General features: G+C 40.7%; 1 long non-coding RNA gene across 1 annotated transcript; it reads left to right on the top strand.

Annotated features, from left to right (window-relative positions):
• The first annotated feature begins 761 nt into the window (after positions 1-761).
• LOC129551269 (uncharacterized) lies at positions 762-13,471 on the top strand. The gene is made up of 4 exons (XR_016039468.1): positions 762-1,061; positions 1,503-1,617; positions 11,868-12,000; positions 13,369-13,471. It is a non-coding gene; the product is annotated as an uncharacterized LOC129551269 (long non-coding RNA).
• Positions 13,472-13,990: the final 519 nt, after the last annotated feature.

A 13,990-nucleotide genomic window follows, 5' to 3' on the forward strand; every position in this document is an offset into this window, starting at 1 on the left:
TCCGAAGCTTCACTCGGGCTGGTGTCACCTTAGCATCCAAAGTCACTTGAAGGCAAAGGGCTTCTTTTTGCCTGCACCCCGTTCCTGTGTTAAACCACCCCCACTGCCCCCTCCCCAATCACACCTTTCTGGATCGAAAGGATCCCCTGAAGAAGGCTGGTCTGAATCTCGCCCTGGCCATTTCTTTGGCCTGGCCGGCGTGGGTCGGTCTTGGCACCCAGAAAGCAGAAAGCGATAGCCGTCCTGGTGTTGCCCCCAGTTGCCCAGCTGCAGGTCGCAGCCCCGTCCAGTGGCTGGCCTCCGCTGTGGGCTCTCTCGGAGCCCGGAGCCCGGAGCACGTGGCTGCCTGCTGCAGCTGTCTCCTTTCGAATCAGCCACCCCTGCTCCCCGGTGCCAGAGCAGCTCGCTGGGTTTAGAATGCTCCCCACCTCTACCTCTCCCGCCCATGGCAGCGTTGGTAGCAGCTTTCCAAGGAGTCTTTTGTTGTGGAGGCTCTAAATCCATGGTAGGGAAATTACCAAGAGACTCTTCCACAGCCTGCCCGCCCTCCCCGCGCTCCGTCTCTTTCTTTCCTTCCTTTGTCTCCTTCCGTAGCTGGGGTCAGAATCCCTAGCCAGACTGAGAACATGGTTGCGATTCCAGGACCCAGATGCCAATATGTGGCAGCATCTGGCTTATTGGCAAGCGTTGCCGGCAGTTGTGCTGGCTGCTTCGAGGCCTGTCATGTGGCTGAGCCTGCTAATGGGGGCTCTGTCACAAAACGGAGTTTCTTTGAGAATATGGTGCCGACCAAGGAGCCCACCAGAAAACAATGAGCTGCACGGCGAGGGCATGAATTATTGGGCAGGGCGGCTGCAGACTAGAGCTTTGATGCCGATCCTAGACCTGTTTTGCAGAAATCCCCGTTTCATGTTGTTGGAGTCTGCTCCTCCTGTAACCTTACCTTCTTGTGCTGTTAGTGTTTTAGGTGCCTTAAGGCATGGAGCTCCTTGAAAGAGAAACACAAATCACTAGAAATGTTGAGATAAAATCCTGCTCCTCAGAGGCGCCTGTTTGGCACGGTGAGTGCATGATAACAGCTTGCTTTAGAAAGGTGACATTTCTGCTGAAGGCTGAATAATAAAACATGCATTTTAAAAACTCAGCTCTTCCCTGTCTTCTGACGCTTGACTTTTGGAGTGAAGGCCATTTCTTCCATGTGAAGGGTCCTTCTGGAGGCCACCCTCTCGAGTCCCAACATGGGCTGATTAACTTTTGTTATTGCTGATGTGGCCAAGGAACTCTTTAAATTAATAATCCCATAATAGGGCTGTTAGTACTTTTTTTCAAGATGCAAGCACTGAGTACTCAGAATGTGTCAATCTGTCTGTGAGGCCCTAAAGGGCAGAGACAAGGATGAAGAACAGCACAGAGTCACTGACCCCCACCCCCCAGGACGCAGGCCATTGATGACCAGGTCATATATGCTTTTGTTATTTCATTTCTTCCCCCACAACATACAGGACTGAACAGGACAGTGATACGCCCTGTGTTTTGCAAAGGGAGGAACTAAAGTCCCTAGGAGTTGCCTTCCCCCATTTGGCGTGGCAAGCTACTAAGAGCTGTGACTGAAAACAGGTAGCTATACTTCTGCTTCACTAAGCAAGTGTGTGTTGAATTCTTAGGTTATAAGGGCCTAAGGGCCGGGACTGTGTCTTTAACTTTTTGCAAATATGCCCCCAATTAGCAGCAGCCTCAACTCATTCATGAGCCTGTCTTCATATATCTCAGCTCAACACACACACACACACACTCTAATACAAGCTGAAGCCAAGTTCTTCCTGTGACAGGCTGAAGGAAGGAATCAAGAGGAAGTACAAAGCAAAAATTAGCCGGAATTAAAAGATGGTGATAATCCTGGCAAGTTGGTGGTGATGATGGCAGGCGCGTACTGCTCTCATAATCCTGTGTAAAAACATAACAGTGCAATTAGAGTAGCGAAGTCAAAAATTCATGGGTGACATTTACAATAAAACTAGGTAACAAGATACCTGGTACCCCAGAATGCAAGCAGTTGGGGACAAAATACCAAGAACCACAAGACTGGCGTGATAAGCAAACTCATGTGGGAAACAGAAGGAAGCAAAAGTATAGCTTCCGACTGGACCAGAGGTCAGGAGATTCCTAGCTAGCCAGCTGGTACTCACTGGACCAAGTTGAGAAGAGCAGCCGAAGGTGAAGGTGTTTTGCCTGCTTAAACACCTGGGAAGTGCAGAGACTTTGCAATATAAGAGATTAAAGGGGCAGGTTCCTTGAACTTTCAAAATTGACCTGCCAGAGCCACCTTCTAGTCCAGGACCGTACAATGAGGAGAAATTGCTGGGAATGGAATCAAAACTGAGCAGAGTAGGGACAAGAGAAAGGTATAGTTTAAAGGAAAGGAAGAGCAGCAAAGAAATTGCAGAAAGCAAGATGACATACTTAGAAAAGAAAAGAAAAAAACCTTAACAAAAACAACAGCAGGAGCTCTGTGAAGTTAGAGCCTTTGAAAGTTTAACCTGCTTCATTCTCATAGTTTAGGAAAACTAATTTGACATAAAAATACACAACAGAAAACAATCAAGTCCCATACAAAGTTATTACAAGAAAAAAGAGAATTCGGGCTAGAATAAAGTCCTTAGAGACAATGAAAGCATTCCGGAAAGACATGCTCACAAAACAGATGAAAATTTACAATTTCAAAACGAACTGAAAGACATTAAGAAAATTATATGACATGAAAGAATGACAGAAATCGTTAAGTAGAAAACTCAGAAATGAGGTGACAGCTCAGGAAAGATTTCGAAGTAAAAGAGAAAACGATTTCAGGAATGAAGACTAAAGTAGAAGGATCAGAAGAGTGCATAAACGTGACAGATAACATCTTGAGAGAAATATAAAATGAAAATGAAAAACTGTAATTAAAAAAAAAAACATTTTAGTGCAGTTTCAGGTTCGTAGCAAAATTGAGGGGAAGTTCAGTTCAGTTCAGTTCAGTCGCTCAGTCGTGTCCGACTCTCCGCGACCCCATGAATCACAGCACACCAGGCCTCCCTGTCCATCACCAACTCCCAGAGTTCACTCAAACTCATGTCCACAGAGTCGGTGATGCCATCCAGCCATCTCATTCTCGGTCGTCCCCTTCTCCTCCTGCCCCCAACCTTTCCCAGCATCAGTCTTTTCCAGTGAGTCAACTCGTCGCATGAGGTGGCCAAAGTATTGCAGTTTCAGCTTTAGCATCAGTCTTTCCAATGAACACCCAGGACTGGTCTCCTTTAAAATGGACTGTTTGGATCTTGCAGTATAAGGGACTCTCAAGAGTCTTCTCCGACACCACAGTTCAAAAGCATCGATTCTTCGGTGATTAGCTTTCTTCACAGTCCAACTCTCACATCCATACATGACCACGGGAAAAACCATAGCCTTGACTAGACGGACCTTGGTTGGCAAAGTAATGTCTCTGCTTTTTAATATACTATCAAGGTTGGTCATAACTTTCCTTCCAAGGAGCAAGCGTCTTTTAATTTCATGGCTGCAATCAGCATCTGCAGGGGAAGTTACAGATTCCCTAATGCCCTTTGCCCCACCATACGTAGCCTCCACCACTGTGAACACCCCCACTAGACTGACACACATGCCTTACAGCTGATGAGCGTGGTTTGGTACATCACGTCCTTGGCTTGGTAGCTCAGAGGTTAAAGCGTCTGCCTCCAATGCGGGAGTCCTGGGTTCAATCCCTGGGTTGGGAAGATCCCCTGGAGAAGGAAATGGCAACCCACTCCAGTATTCTTGCCTGGAGAACGCCATGGACAGAGGTGCCTGGTGGGATACAGTCCATACAGTCCATGGGGTTGCAAAGATTCGGAGATGACTGAGTAACACTTTACACTTCTTTTTAATGCTAAATAATTTTCCATTATCTGAATGTATTATATTTATACATTCATCTGATAAAGGACATCTTCATTGCTTCTAAGATGGTTGGGCCATCATGAGTAAAGTTGCTATCAATATCCATATGTAGATTTTTGTGTGGACGTACGTTTCAAATCATTTAAATAAATATTAATGAGAATGATTGCTGGATTGTATGGCAGAAGTATGTTTCATTGGGTTAAAAAACTCAGATGGTCTCCCAAAGTGGCTGTACCATTTTGTGCTACCGCCAGCCATGAATGAAAGTTTCTGTTGCTTTATATTCTCGACATCATTTGATATTGTCAGTGTTGCAGATTTTGGCCATTCCAATATGTGTGTGGTAGTGTCTTATTGTTTTAATTTGCACGTCCCCAATGACACATGATGTGGGGCATCTTTTCATATGCTTATTTGCCATCTGTATATTTTCTCTAGTGAGGTGCCTGTTAAGGTTTTTGGCCCATTTTAAATTTGAGTTTCTCATTTTCTTATTGCTGAGTTTAAGAGTTCTTTGAATATTTTGGAGAACAGTCCTTTATCAGATATGTACTTTGCAAATATTTTCTCCTAATCTGTGACTTGTCTTCTTATTGACACTGTTTTTTGCAGAGCAGAAATTTGAAATTTTAACAAAGTCTTAGGCTTATAATTACTTCTTTCATGGAACCTGCTTTTGGTCTGGCATCAAAAAGTCATTGCCGTACCTAAATTCATCTAGGTTTTCTTTTCTGTGCTGTAGTCAAGAATTTTTTGGTTTTTTGTTTTATCTTTAGGCCTGTTACTCCATTTGAGTTAATTTTTCTGAAGGATGGAAGGCCTGTGTTTAGATTAATTGTTCAGCATGTTCAGTTGTTCCAGCACCATTTGTTGAAAATATTTCTCTGTTTGCTTTGTTCATGGTTCTACTTCTGGGGTCTCTACTTTGTTCAATAATCTATTTGTCCTTTCTTTCACCAATACCACACTGTCTGTTTTTTCCCCACACTTTTTGATTACCATAGCTTTACAGTGAATCTTTGAATTGGGTAGTGTCAGTATCTAACTTTGTCCTTCGATATTGTGTTGGCTATTTTGAGTCTTTTGCCTTTCCATGTAAACTTGAGAATGAGTTTGTTGATATCCACAGAATAACTTGCTGAGGTTCTGATTGGGATTGCACTGAACCTATAGATCAAAGTGGAAAGAACTGACATCTTGATGATATTTAGTCTTCCTATCCATGAAATATCATAAAATATCTCTCCATTTATTTATTCTTTGATTTTGTTCATAAGAATTTTATAGTTTTCCTTGTACAAAGATCTTGTCTTTTTATTTTTATTTTTGTTCAATGTATACTAAAGTATCTCATTTTTGGAGGTTGCTAATGTAAATGGTATTGTGATTTTTAATTTAAAATTTCAGATTTTCACTGCTGGTATGTAGGAAATTGAACCCTGCCACATTGCTATAACTGCTTATTAGTTCCAGGAAATTTTTTTTTTTGGGGGGTCAATTCTTTCAGATTTTCTGCATAGACAATCATGTCATCTGTGAACAAATACAGTTTTATTTCTCCTTTCCAATCTGCATACCATTATTTCCTTTTCTTATATTATTGCATAAGCTTAGAACTTCCATAAGGACTTTGAAAAGGAGCAGTGAGAAGGGATATTCTTGTCTTTTCCCTGATCTTAGTGTGAAAGCTTTGAGTTTCTACCATTAAGTATGTTAGCTGTAGATATTTTTTTCATAAGGAATACTTTATTTGCTTTCATCTCTTTTTTCTGTACTTTAAAAAAAATGGAAGCATAGTTGATTTATGGTGTTGTGTTAGTTTCGAGTATATACTACAGTGATTCAGTTACATATATATATATATATATATTCTTGTTGAGAATCTTTTCCTTTATAGATTATTAAAAAATACTAAGTATAGTTCCCTGGCTATACAGTTGGTCTGTGTTGGCTATCTATTTTATATACTGTAGAGTGTATATGTTAATCCCAGTCTCCTAGTTTACCCCTCGCTATAGACTTTTTTGTAAATGCGCTTTTTCAAGCTGAGGAAGCTTCTTTCTATTCCTACTTCTCTGAGAGTCTGTATGAATGTGGGGTAGATTTTGTCAAGTGGTTTTGCTTTTTTTTAAAAGATACACTTTTATTCATTTATCTTTAAGATTTCTGAAATGATTCCTTTATTTATTTTTGACTGTGTTAGGCCTTTGTTGCTGTACGCTGGCTTTCTCTAGTTGCGGCAATCAGGGCTCCTCTCTAGTTGCAGTGGTGGCTTCTTATTGTGGAGGCTTCTCTTGTCACGGCTTAGTTGCTCCATGGCAGGTGGCATCCTCCCAGATCAGGGATCGAACCCGTGTGTCCCGCGTTGGCAGGCAGATTCTTTACCACTGAGCCATCAAATGTTTTTTCTTTATCTACTGATACGATCATGTGATTTTTCTTTTTCAGCCTGTTGATATGATGGATTCATTTATCGATTTCTTTTAAAATATTTATTTATTTTTGGCTGTTTAGGTCTTTGTTGCTGTGCATGGACTTTCTCTAGTTGCAGAGAGTGGGGGCTCCTCTCTAGTTGCAGTGCATGGACTTCTCTTACTGCGGAGTGTGAGCTCTAGGCATCTGGGCTTCAGGATTTGTGGCTCCCAGGCTCTAGAGTGTGGGCTCAGTACTTGTGGCACATCGGGTTAGTTGCTCCTCAACATGTGGGATCTTCCTGGATCAGGGATTGGTCCTGTGTCCCCTGAATTGGCAGGTGGATTCTTAACCACTGGACACTAGGGAAGTCCCTGTTAATTGATTTTTGAATATTATTTATTCCCACAATTTATGTTTGAGGGTCTTTTTAATCTTTCACTTTTGAATGTTAGTGTCTCAGGATGCAGATTTCTAGTATGATCTTTTTTCCTCTCAACACGTTAAATATTTCACTCTACTCTCTTCTTGTTTGCGTGGTTTCTAAGGAGAAGTCAGATGTATGTTGTATCTTAGTTCCTCTAGATATAACTTCCTGCATCTGTGGTTTGATGTCTGACATTAATTTGGGAGGAATTCTGTTATTAGTGTTTCAAATATTTATTCTATTTGTTTCCTTCTTCTCCTTCTGATATTAACATTACATGTGTGTTATACCTTTTGTAGTTACTCCAAAGTCCTTGGATATACTATTTCCCCCCTCCCCAATCTTTGTTCCCTTTGCTTTTCTGTTTTCAAGGATTCTCTTGATATATCCTTTAGCTCAGAGATTCATTTGTCAGCTGTGTCTAGTCTACTAAGAAGCCCATCAGAGATATTCTTCATTTCTTTTAGCGTTTTGTTTTTATCTGTAGCATTTCTTTTTGGTTCTTAGGATTTCCATGGCCTGCTTACATAGCCTATCTGTTCTTGCATGTTGTCTTACCCGTTGGAATCCTCACTGTATTAATCATGCTTGTTTTAAATTTGCAATATGATAATGCCAACATTTCTGTTCTGTTGCTTGCTCTGTGACTTCAGACGGTGGTTTTTTTTTTTTGCCTTTTGGCATGCCTTGTAATTTTTTCTTAATAGCCAGACATGATATAACGTGTAAAGTGGCCTGCTGTAAATGAGTCTTTAGTAAAGTCGTTGTGAGGTATGGAAAGAAAGGAAGCACTCTACAGTCTTGTGATTAGGGCTCACTCTTTCAGTGAAACTGTGCCTCTGGATTGTGAACTTCATGGCGTTTCTTAGTTTTTTCCAACCCCGTTAGGTAGGACAGGGGAGTTAGGCTGGAGTTCGTATTTCCATTCTCCCACATGGAAGACTAGAGGAGACTGAAGTTGGTTATTTTCCTTCCCCAGATCAGTTAGGCTTTGATAATATCCCAGCAGATTATGCTGGGGTTAACTAGTTTCCCCCAAGGAAAGGTCTTGTTAAGAAGAAGAGAATGCCCTGAAATATAACAAAATGGTTGCTTTTTTGCTCCCTTGCTGGGAACATGAAAACACAGGAACTTTTTCTCTGGTATCTACTGTGGAAACTTGGTTGAGTTGGAGGTAAATCTCATGGTATTGTGGAGACCCTGATAACTGAGTCCCCTGGAGACTTTAAATCTCAAGCTTGTCCACACTGAGCTTCTATCACTTTGTCAGTTACAATTCAGATTTTCTTACCACAACCTTGATTCCCACCCATGAGTCTTCCATGTGTGAATTTCTGCTCTGGTAAGCCCTGACTCCCTTTATTCACTTGTCTGTCTCTCCAGTCTCAGGGACAGCAGTTTCCCTGTGTCCTTGCCCCTCTCTTAGAAATCTAAGAGTTGTGGGTTTCTCACTCTGCATAGAATTTTACATGCTGTTAGGCTAGAGTGGTGACTTCTAAACTCCTTATTTGTGGAACTGGAAGCTGAATGCCAGAAAAGTTTTAAAAATAAAAAATTTAAGAGAGAAAGAGATAAAAAGCGTTCAAGAAAAAGTCCCAAATATTGAAGTGGGCAAAGGAAATAGAATATATGGTTGGTAGGAGATCACAAAGAAAATCAAAGCGAGGCAATTGAAGTGTAAAAGCTAATTCAAGAAAACTTTCTTGAAAGTTAAAAAAAAATTGAAGCTAAATACAGAAATAGCACACTGCATAGCTGAGAATGGCAGCAGTATGGCTAACACCAAGAAAAGGAAACAGTCCTTTGAGCTTCTAGAAGAAAAAGTGCACGTGACTTACGAAGGAGACGAGTTAATCAGTAATCACTGCTCAACATTAGTGTGTTGTCGAGGGGGAGAAATGAATCGACATAGAGTTGATCTTGGACAAGGCGGATTTGAACTCTGTGTGTCCACTTACATGCGTTTTTCAGTATTGAATACTGTGGTACCACACCATCGTGGTTCTTTGAATCCGCAGGTGTGAAACCATGGATACGAAGGAACTGTGGAAATGGAGTACCAACTATAAGTTATACCTGAATTTTCTACTGTGCGGAGGGTCAAGTCCCCAACTTTGTGTTGTTCAACCTTTGTATTTAAAATAAGGGAAAAAAGAATGAGCCAAGGATTTTATACCCAACAAAGCTAATTTTTAAGTATAAAGGGCACAACAGTTATCAACATGTGAGTATTCAGAGTATTTTTGCGTGAGCTTTTCCTGAAAAATCTACTAGAGAATATATTGTAGATGACTGAGGTGATGAAAAAGACACCAACATAAAACTTAAGCATTAAATAAACAGATGCTTGTAGAGTTAGGACTAAGGGGGAAAGTGTATAGTGTATAATGATAATATTTTCAGACAGTGTAAGTATAACAGATCCATTTTTTACTGGGGAAATAGAGCATATACAAAAATTTAAAAATATTTTTGATAATCATATTGGTGGTAATATTACTGCTGTCATTCTGAGATTGTTGCTGTGTAACATGGGATAAAACAAATCATTTTCAGATGTTCTAAGTCTATTGTGCTTTCTGCTTTTAAGAACCAGAATTCTCAGAATGGATGAAAGAAGATTCCAATGTTTAGAGAAGTGGTTAGGTAAAAGCTCTGTAGTGTTGAATTTGAATAGAAGGTGTCAATATGCATTTTTTTCTTTGAATTGATAGTATTAGCTTATTCCACTGAAAAGTCCTAGAAAATTTGTCTAATTTACCAAAGAACATCTCTAGCACTCAGACTCTGGTTCTGAAATGCCACAAATTAGGGCTTCTTAGAGAAATAAGTCTGAGGTAGAAAGTTTGTGAAATGAAACTGGAACATCGTATATACCAAGGGAACTATCAAAGACTTCTCAGATCATGTCAAAAAGACACAGAGCCTCCCACTGGCCAAAGATGGAACAATTTGACCTTCAATATTGAGAAAAATTGAAGCCCATCATGTATGTTTAATCCATGATTTGATAATGATATTATAAAGGATTATCTTCAGAGAATTATAGAGAACTAATTCATTATCTTGTAAACTAGGAAACAAAGGAAAAGAATCAAGCATTTACACTGATTTTTATATGAACTATATCTCTGAGTATCCAGGCATTAAATGAGGGACAGAGTTTCTTACAGAGTTATTCTAGCTACAGAATGAAAAAGAAGCAATAGAATTAGATTATCAATGTTTTGTAACCCTCAGTGGATGGATACCAAGAATTAGACATCAATGGCTGCTAAGGTTATAAAAAGAAAGACAACCAGACATTTTGTGACTCTTAATAACGTTGCTAAACACCACCTGTAGTCTTCATGAAGGAGTCCAAAAGTGGTCTGATACTTGACTGAGCTTGCCATTTGCTGGGAACACAGAAGTCATAGGAATGTGAACTTTGCCATAAGTATGTAGTCAGCAGGGGCTTCCCAGTTGGTTCAGTGGGTAAAGAATCTGCCTGCAATGCAGCAGATGCAGATTTGATCCCTGTCGGGAAGATCCTCTGGAGGAGGGCATGGCAACCCACTCCGGTATTCTTGTCTGGCAAATTATATGGACAAAGGAGGCTGGCAGGCTACAGTCCATGGGGTCACTAAGAGCTGGACATGACTGAAGTGACTGAACATGCACATGAGTGTAGTCAGCAACGTCAAGACACTGGGAAACTATATGTCAAATCTTCTTAAGTCTTCAACAGATAATTTATAAAGATAAGAAAATGATGGAGATGAATGGAGATATGAAAATGCTAGATGAAAAGAAACATACTGAAGTTTTTAAGGGCACATCTAGACAACAGTATCTAGAGATGCACGTTCGGGTGATAAAATGATTTTTTTTTAATGCAAAGAAGTTAAAATTATAACTGGGTAACTGTTCCTTTGGGGGAAGGGAGGGATTATGATTGGGTGGGGTGCATGGAGGGACTTCTTGGGGATATTTCATATATAATATATATATGTGTGTGTGTGTGCTTAGTAGCTCCGTTGTGTCTTACTCTTTGCAACCCCATGGATTGTAGCCCACCAGGCTCCTCTGTCCATGTTCAAGATTCTCCAGGCAGGAGAATACTGAATTGGGTAACCTATCCCTTCTCCATGGATAATATGTATATACACACATAATATATACACACAAATATAATACATAAATAAAAATAAAGTTGCTATTTCTATTTATATATTTTTTCTGTAAATGTGTAAATAGAAATAGAGGCTACTGCCTACCTTGTCCTTTTACTAGATGTAAGTTTCTACAGAGCTTCTGCTAGTCTTTATCACATTAGAAAAAGGCAGTGCTTTCTTGGGCATTTACTGCTTTTGGCCAGTAAATTAAAAAATATATAATAATGACTATGAATGGAAGTGCCTCTTTGATGGTGCTTTTGTATGGTGTACAACCTGTGCAATGTTATGAAATGGCCTCGAATCTCTACATTGTTTCAGGTTTGTCTCTGTTCAGTGTTGTTAGAGAAAGGGATTTTTTTTTTGTTGCAAATATCCTTTTGGTTTTTGAGGGATTTTACTTCAGTGCAATTTAGCAATCCAGTGGGATAGACAAAGTGCTATTCTAGCTAGTATTTCAGTGTTAGAAAGGTTTAAGAGGGCTGAATGGCTGCGGAGGCAGGAAATTCGGTGGTATTGTACCCCTGCTCTGGTTAGCACAAAGGCGAGCTCTAGACCCCATCTTGGCCAGGTCCAGACTTGATTCATCATAATTCATCAGGTTCAGGGGGATAGATCCACATTAGCAAAGGTTCAAAAGATTGTGATATAAATCAGAATGTCAGTTGATTAATTTCCTGTAATAATAGTAACTGCTGAATGAATGAGGGTACTCAACGTTGTCTCTATTTTCTCCCTACTAGGTAAGTACGTTTGAAGCCAGGAAGTTATGTGGTTTGCAAAGCGAGGTGGATGATCCTAATGATTGGTGACATTGTCATCACATTCCGATCCACCCCCGTCCACTCCAGGGAGATACCTGCCAGCTGGACCAAAACACTTGTGTCAACCGTGTCAACATCGTGCAGTGTACACACTTACAGATTCTTGCTTTCTAGTTTATCTTTTCCTCGGCTCCACACAGAGGGAGAAAGGAAAACACCTTCACAGTCAGAACATCTGGGTCAACCCTAGTGCCTGGTGACACGACACCTGGAGCAGCCTGCTCACTTCACATTTAAAGAATTTCAGGTAAGTGAATCTAACAGACTTGGAGCACCTTCCATGGACTAGACACAAAGGGGAACCAGCAGTGGTTCCTGGGCTTAAGTAGCTTACAGCCTGGTAGGACCAGATTTAAATGTTCTTTGCCCACTTCTACTTGGCTTATCTCTGTCTATCATCTGTCTATAGTATGTGTGTGTGTGAGAGAGACGGAGATCAGAGAAAGCATCAAAGGAAACTTTAGTTTGGCCTGTGCCTGAGCGATGTGAGACTCAGATTACTGGGTCTCTGTCTAAATAAAGTTTTATTGGATTTCTTTTCTTAGACTTCTGCGTAACAGGACTGAATTATGCCTGAACTCAATCTAAATTTTCTTAGATGGGATTCTGATTTATCAGGTCTAGTTGGAGGCAGCCCTTAGGGAGAAACTTGCTGTCTGGTCATGTATTTAAAGAAACAGCAGTAATTTCCTCTGAGGGTGACAGAGCACTGAGAAAGGGGACTACATCTCTCCATGCTTCCTTTAATAGCGTAGGTCTGTGTGGTTGCGTCTGGCTGCTCTTGTTTGTTGGTTGTGTGTGTGTGTGTGTGTGTGTGTTTAAATCCAGCCTAGGACAAGGAACTATTGGTGCTGCTCTAAGTTTCTGGGCTTATCCTGCTCTGAGCTCAGGTGACCATGATGTGCAGCCCCCTCCTGTTCTTCAAACCCATCAGCCACGTGGCCACTGTAGTATCTTCTCGCATGCCTGCCACCTGGTCTGCAAACAGAGGGTTTAAAATTAAGTGTGCTTTCTGTCTTGGAATTTTGAACTAATCTTTAGAACTCAAATGAGGAGTTGGCTATAACAGTGAAAGAATTAATTTGGAGAGTTGGTTGCTTAAAAAAAAAAAAAAGACTTAAAAGCCCCATCCGTTAAATATATTGGACCTGAAATGGAGATGATTTTGTGTATTTTGGATTTAAAAGAGTTTTGTAAAGAAATTTCTTTTCCATGAGTTTTTTGTTTAATTGCCTGGCAGGGTGGGAAATCCCAACACAACAGCATGGAACTGGGGCATGAAAAGCAGCAAGTGAAACGGATTTATGAAGCCCATAAATAAAAATGAAACTCAGTTCATTGTCCAAACTGAGTGGAAAGGCAAAATCTATCCCAAGTCTGATAAGTAGGAGAATGGGACACACATAGGGGAAGTTCTTTCCATTTTAATAAGGCCAGATGAAGGTAACATAACTGAGGAGCTTCAGAAAAAGCAATACTTCCTTTTGCCAGACTTGACCAAGGAGGCATGTTACCCTTCTCTATGCTATGGGGGAAAATTGCACACTTTTCCAAAAAGAAGTACAATTGACTGTATGTTTAAACAGTGCCCCCAAACAAGCATTTTCCTCTACAGGCAAGAACAGTGAAAAGAATGAGAAAAAGCAAAGACCAAAGTGGCAGTCACGGTAGGAGATTTTCATACTTCTGGAATTTGAGGCATTGCCAGCCTATTACCATCCTCTCCTAAGAAGCACATTGGTACTTCACTGTTCTACAAAGACTGTTTATTCCTGTACAAAGGGATCAGATAAGACAGAGCTGAACATCAGCTGTGAACAGCTATAGTTTAAAAACAAAAGTATGATGGAGAGTGCTTGCAACTCGAATGGCAGCATGTCTGTGCTCTGTGGTTCATCAGTGAGGCATGGGCCACAGTCCGCTTCCTATTCCTCATTGATTACCAGCCCCTCCTTTTCGTGTATGTCAATTCAGCCTGTTCTCTTTCCAGCTAAATTTCTGGGTTTTGTAGATTTTTTTTTCTTTGTAGCTTTTTGCTGGTCCATTATCAGCCTCTTCCTGGGCCTGGTTGTGACAAGGGCAGGTATACCAGTTGGTTGGTACAAGTTAAGAGCCCAGTCACCAGTCATAAAACTAGAGGGAAGCCAGTGGGCTTATAAAGGCATCAAACCCAGGCATGAACTTACCATCTTTAACATGGAACTAAAAACTTACTCATCAATCATTTAATAAACATT

This window comes from Moschus berezovskii, chromosome 17, assembly GCF_049115385.1.
Source record: "Moschus berezovskii isolate FMDL1 chromosome 17, NW_MosBer_1.0, whole genome shotgun sequence".
Lineage (NCBI taxonomy): Eukaryota > Metazoa > Chordata > Mammalia > Artiodactyla > Moschidae > Moschus > Moschus berezovskii.